The sequence below is a fragment of the Ambystoma mexicanum genome, chromosome 12 (assembly GCF_040938575.1).
Source record: "Ambystoma mexicanum isolate Mex_15411 chromosome 12, UKY_AmexF1_1, whole genome shotgun sequence".
In the NCBI taxonomy this organism is placed as follows: Eukaryota; Metazoa; Chordata; class Amphibia; order Caudata; family Ambystomatidae; genus Ambystoma; species Ambystoma mexicanum.
The window spans coordinates 1,037,557,319-1,037,575,823 of NC_090936.1; the positions used below are offsets into that span (position 1 = coordinate 1,037,557,319).

Consider the following 18,505-nt stretch of genomic DNA (forward strand, 5'->3'; position numbering starts at 1 on the left):
ACAAAAGGATAAGCAATGCAAAGTGTAGATGTGCAACTATAGGGCTAGCCGCCTTTGTTCGCTATCCAAGGACTGGCAGGTGGTATGAGGTGAAAGAGGATCGCAACTTGCTTATACAACTGAATAACTTGAAGTTTGTGGCAGAAATGTTTCAGCCACATGTATTCACAAGGGAAAGCCATGCCATAACAAGAACTGGCTAAACAAACAGTTTTTACTTGTGCATTTGTTTTATTGAAAATTTGTATGGCGCCTATACAGCGGGAAGTGTATCCAGGTGCCACAAAACAAAATGGGGAGAGGGTTGCAGGAGAAAACCAGTAACAGTCCTACTAGGCCTTGTGACATTCGGATTGTGCAGGTGTAGTAACATGAAGTGCAGAGGGAAGGGGAAGGACAGGACAATGAATGGGAGAGTGAAGGGGTTGAGGGAGAAGAGCAGGAGGGACAGGCCCCACAGGGGATGGGCAAGTGCCAGGGGAAGCCCAAGAGGGCCAGTGCCAGCGGAGGGTAGGGTAGAGATGAATAGTACGAGGATGAACCAGTCTCAGTGGCTAGTCAGGAAAGGGAGCCCGAGGGAAAGTGCTTGTTAAGGGGGTGCAAGGGAAGACTGGTTGAAATGAAGGCCTGGCTCCAGAAAACTCATGGGTCATAGGCAACCCGTTGCAGCGGCATGTGGTGGCTAGCGGGGGAGGGAAGGAGGAAGAATAAAGGAAGGTCTTGAGAAGTTTCTGGAACTTAAGGGGATCCGGCTCAAGACACAGAAGCAGGTAGACCATTCCAGAGCGAGGAGCTTGCCGAAGAATGAGATCTACCCCCCCCCCACACTCTGCTTGGAAAACCGTCTCTGCAGAGAGTTGGAGCTAGAGGACCAAAGGGCTCTAGCAGGGAGGTATTTAGGGTGAGAGTTGGATTTAAAGAGGTCCCAGGCCCCAAAAAGCCTTGTTGATGATGCACAGGGTCTTGAATTCGATCCTTGAAACCACTGGGAGACAGTGTAGAGATTTTAAGGATGGAGAAATTCGGCTTGAGGCCAAAGATCAGTCTTGCAGTCCTATTCTGGATTAGTCGAAGGCAGAGTGGAAAGAGGAAGGTTAAGGAAGTGGCTTTTGATATAATTCCGCCTGTAGAGAACCAGAGCTCTGGAGACATTGGGTTTCTGGGGGAAGGGGAGAATGCCTCCGAGAAGCTAAAGCTGAAAGTGGGCGTTCTTGGCAAGGTAAGCGATGTGGGGTGAGAAGGAGAGGGGAGTCAAAGATGACACCCATGTTTTTAGCCTCACAAGAGGGTGAGGGGAGGGGACCCAAGGAGGTTGGCCAGAGAGTAGGGACGGACGGAGGGGGCAGGTGCCCCAATGAGACGGATCTCAGTCTTACTGCCATTAAGGCAGAGATCGTTATTAGCACACCATGCCTGGATAGCAGTGAGACAGTCTGGGATGAACGAGGAGGGAGAGGAGGGAAGCTTGAAGGAAAGTGGTCATCAGCCTAGCACTGGAAATGAGGCGAGAAGGTGGCAATCAGGTGGGCGAGAGGGTCAAGGTAAATGTTGAAAAGCCACGGCGAGAGGATAGAGCCCTGGGGTATGTCGCAAGTAGAGTGAGATGAGATAAAATGGCCCCGACATTGAGAATGCCAATTCAAGAGGAAAGAGGTCAGCCAGTCCAGTGCCTGGTCTGTGATGCCCAAGGTACCATGGAGGCGACTCATACAGGGGAGGTGATTGACCATGTCAAAGGCAGGGGACAAATTGAGTAGGACGAGAACAGGAGGAGAGTTGGAGTCGAGGATTGAGAGCAAGTCATCACAGGTATTCTGGAGAACAGTTTCCCTGCCTCTGGCTGCTCTGAAGCCAGACTGGTGGTTGTGGAGACAGCCAACAGATTCAGGGTAATGAATTAGTTGGGAGATGACCAACCTCTCCAATAGTTTGCCCAATAAGGGGGTAGTGGAGGTAGGGCGGTAGTTAGGCAGGAAGGGTCCACAGATGGCTTTTTTAATAGGATGGGGTGCACACAGGAGTTCTTGAGGGGTGATGGGAAGGAGCCAGTGCCAAAAAGTGGTTACCGTACTCAGCCAAGGAGGGAGGAATAGGAGGCAATAGTCCTTGATAGTTGTAGAGGAGCAGGGAAGCACCTATTTGAAGGAGACTATTATAGAGCAGACAGTCTTGGTGACCTGGTTAGGTGATGCAGGTGAGGAGATGGAGGCAAGGCAGTCCGGAGGGTAGTAGTAGCAGAGAGAAAGAGAGAAAGAGAGAAAGAGAGAAAGAGAGAAAGAGAGAAAGAGAGAAAGAGAGAAAGAGAGAAAGAGAGAAAGAGAGAAAGAGAGAAAGAGAGAAAGAGAGAAAGAGAGAAAGAGAGAAAGAGAGAAAGAGAGAAAGAGAGAAAGAGAGAAAGAGAGAAAGAGAGAAAGAGGACAGCCTGTCCTGAGTTTTGATAGTGAAATGGGAGGCCAATGCCTTGCAGAGGACCTGGTAAGGAAGAGGAGAAGTTGAGACTGCAGTAAGATTGGCAAGTTCCTTGCAGATTTCGAAAATGTCGGCCATATTGTTAGTGGCCACAGAGATGCAGGCTTGTATATAGGGCCAGCTTCATGGAGCAGATGGTGTGTATTGTCTTTGGAGTAGGCGACAGGCCAGTGTCTCAGAGGTTGTGCTGGAAGCCAGCCACTTCCGTTCTGCAGCTTTGAAAATTCCTTTCAGCGCAGCTAGGTCAGAATCATTCCAACTATTGCACTTGGAAGCAGGCTTCATGCAGATCCTCATGGCAGGGCCCAGGATGTGAAGAGTGTTCAAGATGGAGAGGTGAAGGTCAGAAAGGACCGAGTCAGAGTGAGAGTCAATAGCAGGAGTGAGGGGAATAAAGTAGGAAGCAAAAGCAGCTACTGACACTTGCTTCATCGGTCAATGATGGGAGAAGGAGACTGGCAGTGCAGGCAGGGGCTTAGAGGAGCCAGGAAGATCCAGATGGGAAGAGAGGAGAGCATGATTGGACCAGGAGAGATGAGTAGGGAGAGGGTTAGAGAAGAGTATGTCAGCTGATATAAGCGCATCCAGGGTGTGCCCTGCAGAGTGAGTTGACCCAGAGGGAAGAATTGTAAGGGAAAGAGTGAGGTTTCGGAAAGTGTAAAGTGGCCGCCAGGGAGGTCATTTCACCAAAATACCTGGGGTAGCGGAAGTGACATCACACAACCCTTGACATCTGATGTCATTTGACACCACCCCAAAGTGACATCATGGGAGGCAATGGAACACAGCCTTTCACCCTTTCACCACTTGACAAAACAGGAAGTGGCATCACATAGCATTGTTTCCAAGTATACTACAAAGAAATATGGTTAGCACTTTTAATTGATGCACATTTTATACAAGAAAGGATCACCATATATATCTTTAATATCAGTGCGTATAAGCCCATACCACCAAATCACTGAATGCAAGCAGACATCCAGGGTCAAACAATGCTGTATTATATGGCACTTTTGCTTAAGCGCTTCATATAGAACAAACATGCATACAATATCACCCAACCTGTGTTGGTACTCATTTATCAACTTCAGCAGGATAAAAGGCTGGGTTGACTTCGCCGAGAGTCAACCTGCAGATCTCACATTGCAACGAGCGCTCAACCCACAGCTATCTTACCGGCTATAGCCATCTGAAAAACAGCCATTCTGTAAACAAAGCCACATGCTGCTAGCCACAGCCCAGTAGCCTCCATTTTTTTTTGTTTTAAGATTTTCTTTAGGGGTAGCAATGGAGTCCTCCGGCGTCGCAGATACAACCCCTTACAATGCCTAAATGACATCCCTGGTTGCCGCATCAGGAGAGTCAAGATGGATAATGAAGTCTCCAAGGAGGAGGTGTTAGAGGCCAGAAGAGTAGAGGCAAGGTCATCCCACTCCAAACGGAAAGGGGGGGCGGACCGGGGGAAATCAGTCCTGTAGATGGTAGCGAGAGTGGACGAGAGGGTAGTAATAGGCTCTGCTTATACCATGCATACAATCATCTGGCAGCAACATCTGCAGTAGCAAGGTCCACTTGGACTTTAGTGCTTGTGTAAGGAGATGGATCGAGCAACTTTGGGCGTAAACTCCACCATGGCAGAGCAAGCTACATCAAGTTCTACATTACATTTACATTAGTTACTTTTTGTTTCTCTAAACTTGAATCCATCTTGTACAAATAATCAAAAAGAACAATGGCAACGAAAAAGGGAGTAACATGATATGATAGGTTATTTATAACGCGCTTAATACCCAGAGGATTCTAAGCGCGTACCGGGGAATCGAACCTGTGTCGCTTCTTGTATTGCTTCCAAGGCAAGCATGTTGCCGCTGAGCTATCCTCCCGGGGCAGGGCAGCAAATACGAGAAAAATGCTTGGTAATGGAAGAGCATCACCTACTATGGGGTTTCAGACAAAACTTTCGAAGGCAGAGTATGATTGGGTGGGTATAACTGAATCGGGGACCCATTCAGGGAATACAAGGGCCACTCCACCTCCATCTTGCAGCCCTCAGGAAGGTGTGTGTCAAAAGTAGCGAGAGCTGGCATTGAACCACGTCTCAGTGAGCGCAAGAACATCAAGGTCAAAGTCTTAAAGGAGGTGACATGTCCGAGGAGCATTTAACAGCAAAACGAGAATTGAGGGTAGCTAACTGTTGCTGGTTGCCACCTTCAAAGATAATCGGAGGTGGAGTAGAGGGACATGGTACACCCATTGGTGGGAGCGCAGCAGCCAGCGCGGGGTGGCAGTCGAGTTGTGGCAGGAGAAGGGAGGAAATTAACAAGAGACGGAAGACACCCGTCAAGGAGGAGGAGATTGGGCTGAGAGTGATGGGCCATGATGGTGCCATTCTGGTAGACAATGATGCGCCTAGAAGTATGTCAAGAGAACTTCCCATCTGGTTCCACCATTAAAGGGAGAGGAGGAGGAGGAAAAAGGGGAGAGGATAAAGACCATATGGGGAGTCCATAAGTGAGGTGTATGCATTTTCCAACTACCTGGTCATAAAAAGGTAAAAGCTGCAACTGGTTAACGTATCTGGTCATGTGTCTGCCTGGCAAATTACTAATACCTATACACAAGCCACAACTGTTGGCTTTACCCATACTTGTTTTTAAGAAAAAGATGCAAGAACATTGATACTGCTAATAAAGAGGCTAATAGCACTATTGTTTAACACATTTTGAATACCCCTTGTGACGAATCGCTGGTATTTGTCCCTCTCCCTGATGGGGTGCCTCCCCCTTTGAGGCTAGGGAGGTGTGCCTGCTCTGCAAGACCCTGTCTAGGGGTCGAGGAAAGTGGAACCTCACTGGGAGAGACTCCCCTTAGGGGACAAGTACTCCCGTTCCTGTGAGGAACTCCCTAGATCACATACCATAACTGCATAACCGGAACTGCCTGCTATGAAGAATAATGTAACCTCTTTCCATTTGGCTGGAGGCAATGCTGAAAAACCAATATGAAAAAGAAAAAAAATCTCTTTAAGGAGAGATTTAAATTTAACGGGCAAGTGAAAGGAGAGAATCATATGCAGCGGAAGCCCCCTGACATCACGCCTTGGAGCACAACTTTCGAGGAAGCGAATAATGCCAGTGCGGGACGCCAGGGGCCGGGGGCATACAACAACCGAGAAACCATTGGGAAGTGGGAGAGGAACCCTGTACGAGGTGGTGGCATGTCCATGACTATCATGGTGGGCAAGACACCCATGAAACGAGGCTGGGACCCATCACTGCTGGGAGCGAGAGCAGCTCCCCATTGCCAGTGCCCAAATATGGCCATAGCCAGAGGGGGAAGAGGCGAACTGGACCCCGGCAAATGTGAGGAGTGAGGCGCCAGATCCCGAAGGGGAATACCTGAGCAAGTGCCGAGCCCCACAAGGTTCCCCTGCCTACAGAGGTATGCAGTGAGACCAGGAAGTGCAGGAGGCCACCGAGCACCATTATATGCATGGAGACACTCGTACCAATCAGAAGGACGAGATACTTCATATAATACGGTCAGAAGTGAATTGTAAAAACCTGACCAAGCAGAGGCATTGCTGGGGGTGGGGTGTTAGGGGGCTCTCGCCCCAGATCTTTTGGTTGTAGCCCCAGATAGAAGCTCAGGGGCTAAAAAAAAAAAAAAAAGTGCTAGCTAGCACAGAGTCCCGACATTAATGTAGCCCCAAATCTTTTCCAAACCTACCAACACCCCTGCGACAAAGCAAGTGACAAATAAACCGGTCAGGGAAATGAAGGAAGTATGGTATTATAGGAAGAGAGACTCGTCCCAGTCCTAAGGACAAGGTATTACCAGTAGGACCAGCTAATTGGAGATGTGAAACCCCCATTAAACAGGGATCTAACAAGCCTGTGCATGAAACAGTCTGGAAACTAATACCATGGGAGGAAGGGAAATTACCCCATGACTTTAGATATGAAAATTGGAGATGGCATACAATTGTGTAATGAAAGTTGTGTCAAGTGAACAAGACAGTAATAGATCGTCCAAGAATGAGAACCCAGGAGAGGAGGAGTTCTAATATGGATAATGTCATACAAGATCATGGGAAGGATGGAGCTTAGGAAAAGAGATATACAAGGAAAGACATGTGTGCGAGTATTCAAGGAAAACTGTCATAAACCTAGTACTCTGAGTATAAGGCCCCATGAGTATTTGGGCAGAGCTACAAGAGCTCATGCAGGAGATCTCAAGAGTCTATGAGGGAAGAGAACTTTAAGAAACATATGCTAAAGTGACATTTGTGTATCAAATAACTGCAGGAAATCAAATCAAGACCCTGAGAGAAAGCCGCTGGGGATCAGGCAAGAAAGGAAACTAGACGAGGAGAAGAATGAACATTCTTTTGGCCTCTATTAAGTTCACATTAGTGTTAGGGCCAGGTAGAGTTGGGTTTGGGACTAGTGATTAATTTTAACTTCCTGACGACAGACAAGCACCTTTAGTTAGTTTACATAGGCAGGGCGATCCTTTAGTAATAGAGAAAGGTAGGCATTTTATCTGTTTTATTAAAGGAATGTAAACCCGTCCTCAGTGTGTCCAACTCCCACTTCCGACCCATCACACCCAGTAGAATATGTAAAGCTGCAATAAAGACCTTTAACTCTCAGAAGACATCTCAGAACTAACACTGGCAGGTCCAATACAGCACAGGGTCTGATGTTACAGCAGAGTTTCAAAGAGAAGCCAGGAGGGTGTGTTTGAGAGGGTAGGGCAGATAGTGGGTCGAAAGGGCAAAGAACTTAGCATGGCTATAGGGAGGGAACAAGTGGGTAGAACAAACCCTATAAAGGCAACCTTACTTAAAAAATAAAACCATATTTAGTTAATGATCACAGGTGACCAGTACAAACACGAGAACGGATGCCCCGAGGGTCTGCTAAAATCCACACCCTTTCACTTCCAATATTTACCACATGAATCTGAATTTGCATAGACTTCTAAGCGCTCTACACGTACAAAGTCATGACTACCAGTGGACTGCTGCCAGAAATTCACTAGGGGCTGCGCTGGGGCTAACCCCAAGCACGCTCCCTCTTAAAAGACAAGCCAAAAACACTGGTTTTGCTCAGAAAAATCACTCGAGCTGGAATATTATCTTTACACCTTACCACAGACGTCTGCAACCTGCAGCTCATCAATTGTTTTGGACTACCATTTTCATGATCCCTCACTATCAATAATGGTTAGGGTTGATAAGTGCAGTCCAAAACAGAGCTCCAAAGGTTGCAGGCTCCTCACTTGCAGAACCATTTAATCTAGTGAGGTGATCCATCAGTCCCCATTGTTCGCCGTGTGGCAAAAAAATAAAGAAAAATTAAATGCAAGTTATTTTTCTCAGGCAATTACTTTTGGGTGCTGCAAAGGTAAACCCCGGGTCGGCACTGCCCCTAAAGTGAGCAATGGGCCACCACAACTCATGCCAGAAGATTAGAATTTGAGGCCACTGCTTTAACCGTAAGAGAAAATTAACCCATTGCTGACCAGCAACACCACTCCCAGAGAGAATCCCAAGGGCTGCTGGACCCCAAACGAAAAGGTGCTAGATATTTACTGGAGGAGTAGTGTTTATCGTGGAAGAAACGGCACAGAATGGCCAATTTAAAAGGATGACATTAGAGCCCTGTATTTGAGACTGGAGCAGGTGTCGATAACTATCTGTAAATGTTTAAAGAGAAAAAAGTCACATGCATAGAGCGGCAGCATAAGGAAGAGCGGGGGATGCATAGAAAACGAATAGAAAATCCTAGTACTCCAATAAGATTGCATGAAATGTGCCAAGAAATCCAAATAGAAGGGGAGACCAAATGGGGTGGTGGACAAAGTACGAATGGGCAAATCAGTCTCTGTACATAACACGTGTCAAACAGTTTCCATCTTACCCAACCCATGTGCAGAAACTAATACATCCTTTGGCAATGTATTTCTCACACGAAGGCAAACGAGCCGGTCTTGCATGGATAGAAAAGTATTTTGGGTGGTTAGCCCCATGCAAGCAATTTACCCTATTGCTGGAATACAGGCCTTCTGCTGACCTCATTAAATCTGATTGTTATTAGCCTGCCACCATCAGGGGTTGTCCTTGGTGCCGCCACAGCAAAGCAACCAAATGCCAGATGTTGCTTTCCTTGCTTGCAATGTATGGATGTATTGCTATTTTTAAGCTTTGTGGACAATTTATTATCGTAGAACTCCGCATTCAAATATGTACGCAGACAACGTTTCATGACCCACATTTTAGGGGTCACTGTGCCATGATGCTGACTCTGCTGCCTGAAGGATGCAAGTTCGTACTGCTGCTCTGTTGACAAAGTGGCTCCTATTTAGGCAGGAAAAGTACTTTGTCAGGATAACGCCTGTAGGACGAAGCGACATTCACCAGCACATGCTGGCCGATAACTGGGATGTCACTTGTGTTTACTTTCTTTTTGGTTTTGGAACGATGGGGTTAGAGAAGTAGGTCACACCTAATAAGGACACCAGCTCGTTTATCACTCGCAAGACTATGTACGAGTTGCAGTCATATCTAAGGAGGGATAAAAGTTGCCACTAACGTTGGTCATTGGGCCCTCGTAGCCGAGGGCATGAGCAAGAACATTGGAACACTGACAGAAGGTACATAGTTAAATATACAGTGCATCCACAGGGTGGCACGGTAATCTCAACAAATACCCTTTCCAGTAGATGCCAATTCACCCTGTAAAACAAATGCCCCGTATAGCCTGACGGTGGCAGTGTATGCTTTATCTGACAGATGTGCGTGTATTTAGGGTGGAAAATTAGGCAGTATAAGAAATACAAGTGGTCTTGTATTGTGCACTTCTGACACTTTTAGTGGCCGCGCTGTGCATGGCTCTGTAAGAAAAATGGGTTTAGTGGGACAGTTAGAGGCAGACGATGGGTGCAGGTCAGAAGTACCCGTTTCCTGTATGCCAACCTGCTCCAAGTGCGTTAAATGGAAAAACCTGGGACGGTTATCCTCATGGAAGAGACCCAGAATCTGATCTACTACAGGCCTTTGGGCCTGGTTAGTCGCAGATGTAGTAGATCAGGTTAAATAGGACAGCTTAGCCATAGTATGATTTGTGTTCATGTGCCAACAACTAGGCCTGTGGTGGTCATCTGTTGGGGATACTTGTGTGTTGTGTAAGGTGGTAAGAAATCTTAGGGGCGAGCCAGTTAGTCGGAGGAAGAGGCGAGTAGGCCTTCAAAGGCAAAACATGCACCCATGCCCTCCTACCACTGGCCTCTTGGAGGCAGGTCGCCGTGGATTAGCTCACTTTGCCAATGTCCATCCCCCAATCGCTGCATATATGCATATAGCCGCTTACAGAGCACTCCATCGCAATGTAGGCCTCCTGGCTCAAAGTTGTAGCAAAGAATGCCTTGAGCACTGTCCTGAACTTCAGTCATCAGTTCTGGAGGAGTCCAGAAGGGAGTTCCAAGATACTGCTGCCTGTACTGAAAGTACTCTACCTTCACTTTACTGACCATGGGATAACCAGAAGGCATTTGGTAGTTTAATGCAGTTATTTAGTGGTTGATAGAATCAGAAATTAACTTTGGGCCCCTTCCTGCTATGGCCCGGTGGATGGTGCTGGCGGTTTTAAAATGTTCTACCGGCTACCGGGAGCCAAAGCAGACATTGAAAGCCTGGTGTAATGGGATCCCACCTTTCAAAAATGCAGTAAGAGAAACCACTGCATTGAGCCAGCTTTAGTCTAAAAATGGAAGCCTAAATACGCTGCGTTTCAATAGTTAGTCCTAGATCATACAAAACGGCATTGACCAAAGTCATGCAGTGCATAAAAGTGAGCAAGTACAGAATAAGTCATAGCGCTCAGTTAAAAAGCATCTCCTCCTATCCCCATTCATTTGGATGTTCAATGTGAAGCTCATTAAGATCACACATAGGTTACATACCGAGGAACACTTAAGGTCATTACTGTGCATCCATACCAGTCAGAACTCACTCAAATGGCAAGCCTTCCACTCAGGCTCACCATCAAGTCTTAAAATATGGGTATCGTCCGCATGTGTACTACTAGAAATTGAGGGGGTCTTAATACAGCTAGAGGACGAAAGCAAAGGCAAGCAAGCCGAGCCTTGCGATACACGGGCAAGTAAACCTGTAGAGGCTGGATAAACCACAAGTAAACCTGTAGAGGCTAGATTAATAAGGAGCCAAGTTGGTTACTTGCCTGAAATTACCGAGAAAGGAACCAATTAGTGATTTAATATTCTTTGTTTCCGATCTCCATCGCTTAGATGTGGTGACTCAAGGAAATGTGGTCGACTGTTGAAAGCCATCAGGTGGCAGTATATACTGTGAACAATAATACAGAATGTCCTGCAGGTGGCAGTAGATCCTATGAGCAAATTCCATAGTATGCCAGTGCATCCGGCAGGCGGTAGTTTAATGTATGTCACAGTATTCCGCGTGGTCTATTATCCAGTACAGCCAGTTTGTGGCAGTACATGCAGGGGGCAATTCTGCAGCACTACAGGGGACTATGCGCCATGGGCAGTTTGCTAGTGTACTCACCAGGTGGCAGCATTTCAAAGCACAATTTGTTTCCTCGATTTGTATCCATGACCCTGCAGAGTGCGATAGTTTACCACCTTCATATAGCCCGCTATGAACCAATTTGTTGATGTGGCTAATCCAATGTCACCCCTACCAAATTTAAGTGCAATCAATCAACACTGGAGAAAAAAAAATGTGGGCCAACGAGGATTAGAGCCTGCAACATCCACAGATCAAAGTTTTAAAACGCATGTACCATCGTACATGATGGAAAACAACCATGGGTTAAAAATCCCCCATGCTTTGCTTTTCTTTGCTCCTGAAGACCAGCTCCCTGACTATACATTACTGAGGTGCACTATGCGCCCCCCCTCCCAGTTTTCACACCCACCCAAACTAATTAACTCAATAGGATCAACAATATACACGCTCCTTTCTTTGGATCGAACTCTATAACCTAGTAAATCCCAAATGAACACATTGAATTTAAAAAAGATAAGCACGCCAAAGCTGGCCAATACCAAGCCCGGTCACAGCACAGAAATCCGAATTGGCCACTTGTCAAACAGCTGGGAAAAGAGTGTGAGTACAGGAACTGGTCCAATGTTCACACTAAATATATTCTAGGCACCCCAGAAACATGATCCATAAGGAACAAGGGGACCACGCCCCACTAAGATTAGCAATGACAGCGAGAAAGAACCCTTCTCCAGACTGCTGCAGATCCATCGATCTCACTGCTCTCTCCAAACCTCTGGGCTGCAGAGTGCAACAGGACTCAACCTTGTCATCACTCAGGTTTAATCTTCACATTCCGACACTGGCCGATCTTTACAGAGAGGCTTCCTGTTTTTGCCATACACCTGAAATCCCTCTACCAACCAAACATTACTTAATTTAACTTTTCTGTTAGGAGAGTACAAAGGCTCAGGAGAGATTGTGCCAGTAGCAACGACCCAGCTATGGGACATTTCAGTAAGTGATATACACCATATAAATGATTTTCATGGAGCAAACACTAAAGTCTTAAAAATAATGTGCGTGTGTTGTGCTTTTTTGTAGGGCACATTTACCAGACTCACTATTAGGACTCCAGTTTTGGCAACCAAACAAAAGATCCACTTATGTTGAATGATTTGCCCAGGATCACACATTGCTTAAATGGGGAAGCCCAGCTGTGTGCCCAAATGTTCTGGTTGCACAGTTTGCAAATTTGTGCAAAGCACATTTACGAGTTGCATCTTTAGTTTTCTTGGGCAAAGGATGGAGGTTTGGCAAATTCCAGCTCACACAATTGTGTTTTTACCGAATGTGTAGTTTTATTTTGTAAGTATTAAACAAAGGACTACATTTATCAGAATTCAATCCTATGGGAGCCTAAAACCCAGTAATCGCAGAACATCTCAGAGGGGCCAACCTAAGATTTCTAATATACATGAGGAAGACCTCCTACATATACTCAATGCCAACCTTAAGACCACCTCTAGAATCATTTTCCTGTGCAACCTGAACTTGGGCCTAAATGACCTCAGACCACAATGCCACATCCCTAGCAAACTCTCCAAGTGCCCTGGTTTCAATCAATGCCCCCATCCATATCAAAGGTTTCAGCCTCGACTGGCTAGCAGATCTCAACTGCAAACTAGACATCAACGCCATCTCCTTGTGTCCCTGGTCTGACCACCACATGGTGGCATTCACCATCCTGCAGCCACCAGACATCACACTGGTTCCATTAGCAATCCACAAAGCCAAAACTCTGACCCACATCAACACTTGGTTCCCCAGTGACCTAAAGGAACTGAGAGCTAAGAAACGCCAGGCAGAATCATCCTAGAAAAAATCCCCTTCTGAAGGTTGCAAAGCCCTCTTCAAATCATCGGCCAAAGCAACATTTTACAATCACAGAATTGACAAGGCCAACTCCAACTCTAAAGCGCTCATCGCAATCCTTAGGGAGCTTGAATCCCTGCCCCGCCACCCCCAGGCATCACCAAAGATGAAACATGGAACGGAAACTGCACTTCGACCTAAATGCACAAACAGACAAGCTGAGGGACAAGGGGAAATTAGCCCTCCTCCTTGACCCATCAGCTGAATTGGACCTTGGGGCCATAAGGTCTTATGCAGTCATCTATACTTGGCCGTGCACTTCTCCAAGGAGAACATAATGGATTGAGTCATTCTTAAGCGAGAGGACTAGGAGGGTCTTCTCCCCTTCAGCAGCTGCTGACCCTATTCCTATCCCTGCAGAGTGGCCCAAGGATCATGCGTCTCACCCAGTTTGTAGAACATCTTCACCAAGCCCCTTTCCGATGATCTGGAACTTCTAGGTATCACCTACATTAACTATGCTGATGATGCACAGATTCTCCTCCCACTTTCTGGGGTTTATTGCAAGGATTTGGCCTTGGTGAATAGAGTTTATCTCATCATCCAGGCATGGATGGCAACTCACGGTATATGGCTGAATGATAAGACAGCTCATCATATTGGGCACCCTCAGAAAAACTTGGTCAGGAATAGTCCTCCTTCATAATAGATGGCAACCTCAAAGTTGCCAACAAGGTAAAACCTTGGGCTTTTACCTCTACTCCACTCTCACCTTTTCTAAACAAGTCAACTCAATGGCCTCCGCGACCGCTTACACATGTAAACATATCGGAACGGGCAAACCTTTTCTCTCCAATAACACTTGTATAATTTTGGCTAGAGCCCTCATCCTGTCCAGACTGGACTATTGCAACACCCTCTAACTTGGCTCCAACAAGTACATTAAGAGGATCCAAACACTCCAAAATAACGCCCTCAGAGCGGCCCTTGGAGTATCTAGGAGAGAACATATCTCCGACTTCAGGCGACAAAACAATTGGCTTTCAACTCATGACAAAATACGACTCAAAACCACTTCACTTACCCACAAATCACTGAATAATGCTGTGCCCTGCAATATCTCAGATTCCACAGAAAGACCTCAACTAGATCCACCAGGCTAATCAACACAACTGCCTCTCTATCCCGAGGTTCAAATTATCCACGGTCGGGAGTAGTAGCTTTTCTGTCAAAGCCGCCCAGCTTTGGAATTCCCTGCCTCCGTCCCTCCGAGTGGATCAACCATACCAGAACCTTAGACAGAACTATATCAAAGACAACTGACCTTTAAGACCTACTTCCCACAGCACACTGTAAATAGTCATTAAACATATTGCTACTTGGTCTTAGAGTACCCTTGTTCATTATTTTCCCTCTGCTTTTTGATAACCTGCTATTGCCACCTATTCTCAGTCTTTGTTTGCCACTGTCACTTTTAACCTTTTGTACCTATTCTATTCCTCCACCTGCCATGTGGAATGTATTTCTGTAACTTAAGTTTTGAACCTCTTTGTAACTTCTGTGCCCTGTTAACTTCGGGTCTGATGCGCAATAAATAAACATCCAAAAGGCGCCACTCGACATAATTACCACCCTAAAGGAGAAAATCCTCAAACAATCCGTAATCACAACCCTTCTGCCATCCTCCTCCCACACCCACCCTCCAACTTTCCAATTTCATCTAACAGAGTTGGCTGCCATCCTCAAGAACATCAAGCCCTCAAAATGCAAAGGGGACACATAACCAGCCCCCATCATAAAGGGCTGTGCAGAGGCTCTCATTCCCTTTATCACCAGTTTCATCCAGCCTCCTTCACTTCGAGCCTAGTCCCTGCCTCCCTAAAGGAAGCATGGGCTCTCCCACCGATAAAGAAACGTGTGCTGGACCTATCAATTACCGTCCCAGCACCCCGGTTCCCTTTTTGCTAAAGATCTTAAACAGGGCTGCCTACACACAAATCCAACAGTATTTGGAAAGCAACCACAACCTAGGTCTTCAGCAATCAGGTTTCCGACCAGGCCACGGAACAGAATTAGCCCTTTTAGACCTCAAGCATGAACTTGACAAAATCAGGGATGAAGGCAAGCCCGCCCTCCTCCTATTAGACACCTCTGCCGCCTTTGACCTAGTCGACTATAAAACTTGGTCATTGCTTCAAATCAGCAGCTAACTTTTCACTGGAAGCCACATCATGTGTCACCTCCTTTCTGGCTGACAGATCAATTAGAGTCTCCTCAGTTGCCTGTGCCCCACCATCCCCCATATCTTGTGGGGTGCTACAAGGATCGTGTGTATCCCCTACCCACTCTTTCACCAGGCCCCTCTGCGAATCTCTACTATACAAACTATGCCGATACCCAAATTCCCCTACCAATCACCATTAACCACACTGAAGACTCACCCTCAATAGAATTTACCTAACCATCCAAGCCTGGAAGGAATCCAATGGCCTCTGCCTCAATGACGAGACAGAACTAGTTAATTGGGCCCACAGCAGTAATCAAAAACCTTAACCCACAATATGCCAATTTCAGCATTGACTGGCTCCAGATACCAGTCTTTTCTTGAGTAAAAACTTTAGGGGTGTAACTTGACTCTACACGCTTCCTGACACGACAAATCCATTGCAATATCAGCAGCCTACACGACAAAGCTAATTAATACAGCCAGACCATTCCTAAACCCAAACAGCTGCCTCACTTTTGCAAGAGGCATTATTGGGGCTAGATTAGACTAATGTAATGCCCTCTTTGTAGGAACATTGGCGCATAACATCTAGAAGATCCAAGTAATCCAAAACAATGCTCTCCGAGCAGCTCTCAACATTCCCAAAAGAACACATAAGAGGCCAGAAGGAACATCCACTGGCTGCCAGTCATGGAAAGAATTATCTTTGTCCATTGCCCACAAATGCATATGTAACTCCGCTGCACCATACCTCGCTCAAAGATTCCAAAAAGCCTAACCCATCAGACCTGTCAGAAGAGCATAAACCCAGAGGCTGATCGCCACCCAAATACAAAAGGGAAAAGATTGGTGGCGCCAACTACCCATCAGTGACAGCTAACCAATAGAACTCCCTCCCTCCACAATTAAGAGCCCTTCTACTTGACCTTCAGAAAGGCACTGAAAACCTGGCCTTTTCGCTAAGCATCCAGACTATCTTGGCTAACGCATCCCAGCCATCTGGACCCAACTTTGATCATATTTGAGTTTAACTGGTTGTAACAGCGCCGTGATGCCCGAGGGTTTCGTGCACTTTTAAATGTGTGAATTAAACATTTGTTTTTGGTCAGTGCTTCCAACATCAATGTGTCATTGATATGATGTGAATACAAGTAGTAGTCCCCAAAAAAACTAAACACTATAGTAATTTAAATCAGCTGGGGGTTTGTTTTACTAAAAGATTTTTACTCTGTAACTGCATTTCTTTAGAGAAGTTGGAATTGTATTAATTTGTGTTATACGCATATCTAACCAACTGAACAATTTGTCACAGTCCTAAAACAAAGCGGGCAGAGAGTTTAGGCCACCAAAGGTGTGAGACTTGAAAACAAATGTTGCATTACAATCGATGAAGAATTGCAATCCGGTGAATGCCATAAATGCATGTTACAGAGAATGTGTTATGCAAGATTCCATTTCACACTTCAAGTTAACATGCTTCACATAATTGTTATGGAAATAACCTCCGACACCCACCCCACTCCTGTGTAAAAAACCTTTAACGAAATGTAATTCAAGCGACACCCACCATAAGTAGTGTTGGTCTATAAAGTAGTTTTTTTTTTTTTTTTTTTTTTAAAGAGTATTGCCCCAAAATAACGAGAAGAAAACGCTGACTGCACTTTTTCTGCACATTCGGCATCGTTGAAAATGACAAATCCTAAGTAGCTGAGCAGGGGTGTCCCCTGTTCTCGTAGTTCAGTGTGATGGGCTTCAGGGGTTTCCCCCTCATATTAAAGGGAAAGCGGGGGACAAATTAACAGATTCCCAAAAGCTCGAGTTACAAAATGCGACCAAGTAGGCTTCACAATTTTGAAACTCTAGCTTTTCGCAATGCGGTTTGACATCGATCGTTTTAATCAACAACCAAAAAACAAAACGGGCTGTAAGAGATTACCTTTTTCTTTAGGCAAGTGTGACAGCTCCTTAATCTGCTTTTGTCCACCCCCCCTCAGTCAACGGGTCAGAGTATACAAAGAAAAGGTTAATATAGGTATTGCAGACTGGCACTCCTCAGCTCCCCTCCCCTCCCACCTCTTGTAATCAGTGATCCATAGGTTGCGGTCTCCAGAGGGCCCCGTTCACCCCCCCGCAAAACCTCCCTTCCCTGCAGATTTTGACAGGTGGGGTGAAAACCTCTAGCTGCCTCACATAGTCTTGCCACAGACTCGGATCTTAATGAACGTGTAAGGAAATGGAAGCAAACTAAGATAGCCAGTCCTCATTTAAGCATTGGATGCAAGTAAACTAACAAATGCAATCCCAGCAAGTCTGAGGTATTAACAGTGCATGCTATCTCAAATCCTTGGAAATCTACTGAATGGAATCCGTTGGACTTTGCCCGTTACCATTTACAAAAGTTCACAACCTGGATAAAGTGCTGTCCCTAGCCACTCTGGCGTGGCCAGTTGTAAAATCTTGCTTCTTTCGCCTGGAGAATCTCCGATATCTTGCCAGTTTCTGTTTCTCACAGGGTCATCCTAGTGAATGCCTGGATCTCATTTAGCTTTAGTTTCGGACTCGCTCAACAGTAGAGAACAGAAAGCCAGAGCTACGCCGAACCTGAAGCGCAAGAATCCAGCAGTGCTGAAGCCAAAGAATAGATGCAAAGACCACAGAGGAGGTCTGGTCTGCAAAACTTGACCTATACCACAGTGAGAGTCATGTCAGAAAGTGCCTGGTCCCACATTCGAGCACGAAGAAGAGACCAGGAAGAGATGGGCTGCGAGAAAGCGCTTGCTGAAGGAAAGGCACCAGCATCCCAGACCAAGTGAGAGAAGGACTCAAAGGAACCCGACTCCGGAAGACACTTTCCAACTAAGACTAAGGTAACCAGGAGGACGGGAGGGACCAAGGAGGAAATCATTAAACCGTACAGCCAACTCATCTCAGTGTTGGTCATGAAACAAAGCTAATCTTGAAACAAATGTAAGTGTGATAGTACAGAAGAACTGCTTATTGAAAAGCTAAAAAAGAAGAACCAGTGATCCCAATACCCTGGAAAAAGGAAAAAGTGGTCAAGTTCAACTTGAACCTGATGAACTTAATGTGATAACACGAAAGAGCAAATTACTGAGAAGCTGAATAAAGAGAAGTACCAGTGATAATAGTACCCTGGGAAAAGGCTAAATTAGGGAGGTCGAAAAGCACTGAGCTCTAATAATTCAAGGGGGACAGGCGCCCCAAACAACAAATGTATCCAGGGATATGCTGAGCACCAAGGAGATTCCTAAAGGAGGAGGAACATACACTATCCTGGTTAAAGAGTTACAAAGACTTATCAAAGAAGTTACAACATGCTATTTAAAGGATCATATGCACTAATATACTAGAAGTATCCTAAGGTGACGGGAGATCATTCTGCG

At 46.0% G+C, this 18,505-nt stretch overlaps 1 protein-coding gene across 1 annotated transcript in view; it reads right to left on the reverse strand.

Annotated features, from left to right (window-relative positions):
* Nucleotides 1–18,505, reverse strand: part of SND1 (staphylococcal nuclease and tudor domain containing 1) — a 2,477,133-nt gene that overhangs the window by 2,054,219 nt on the left and 404,409 nt on the right. The gene's annotated exons all lie outside the window — the stretch shown is intronic.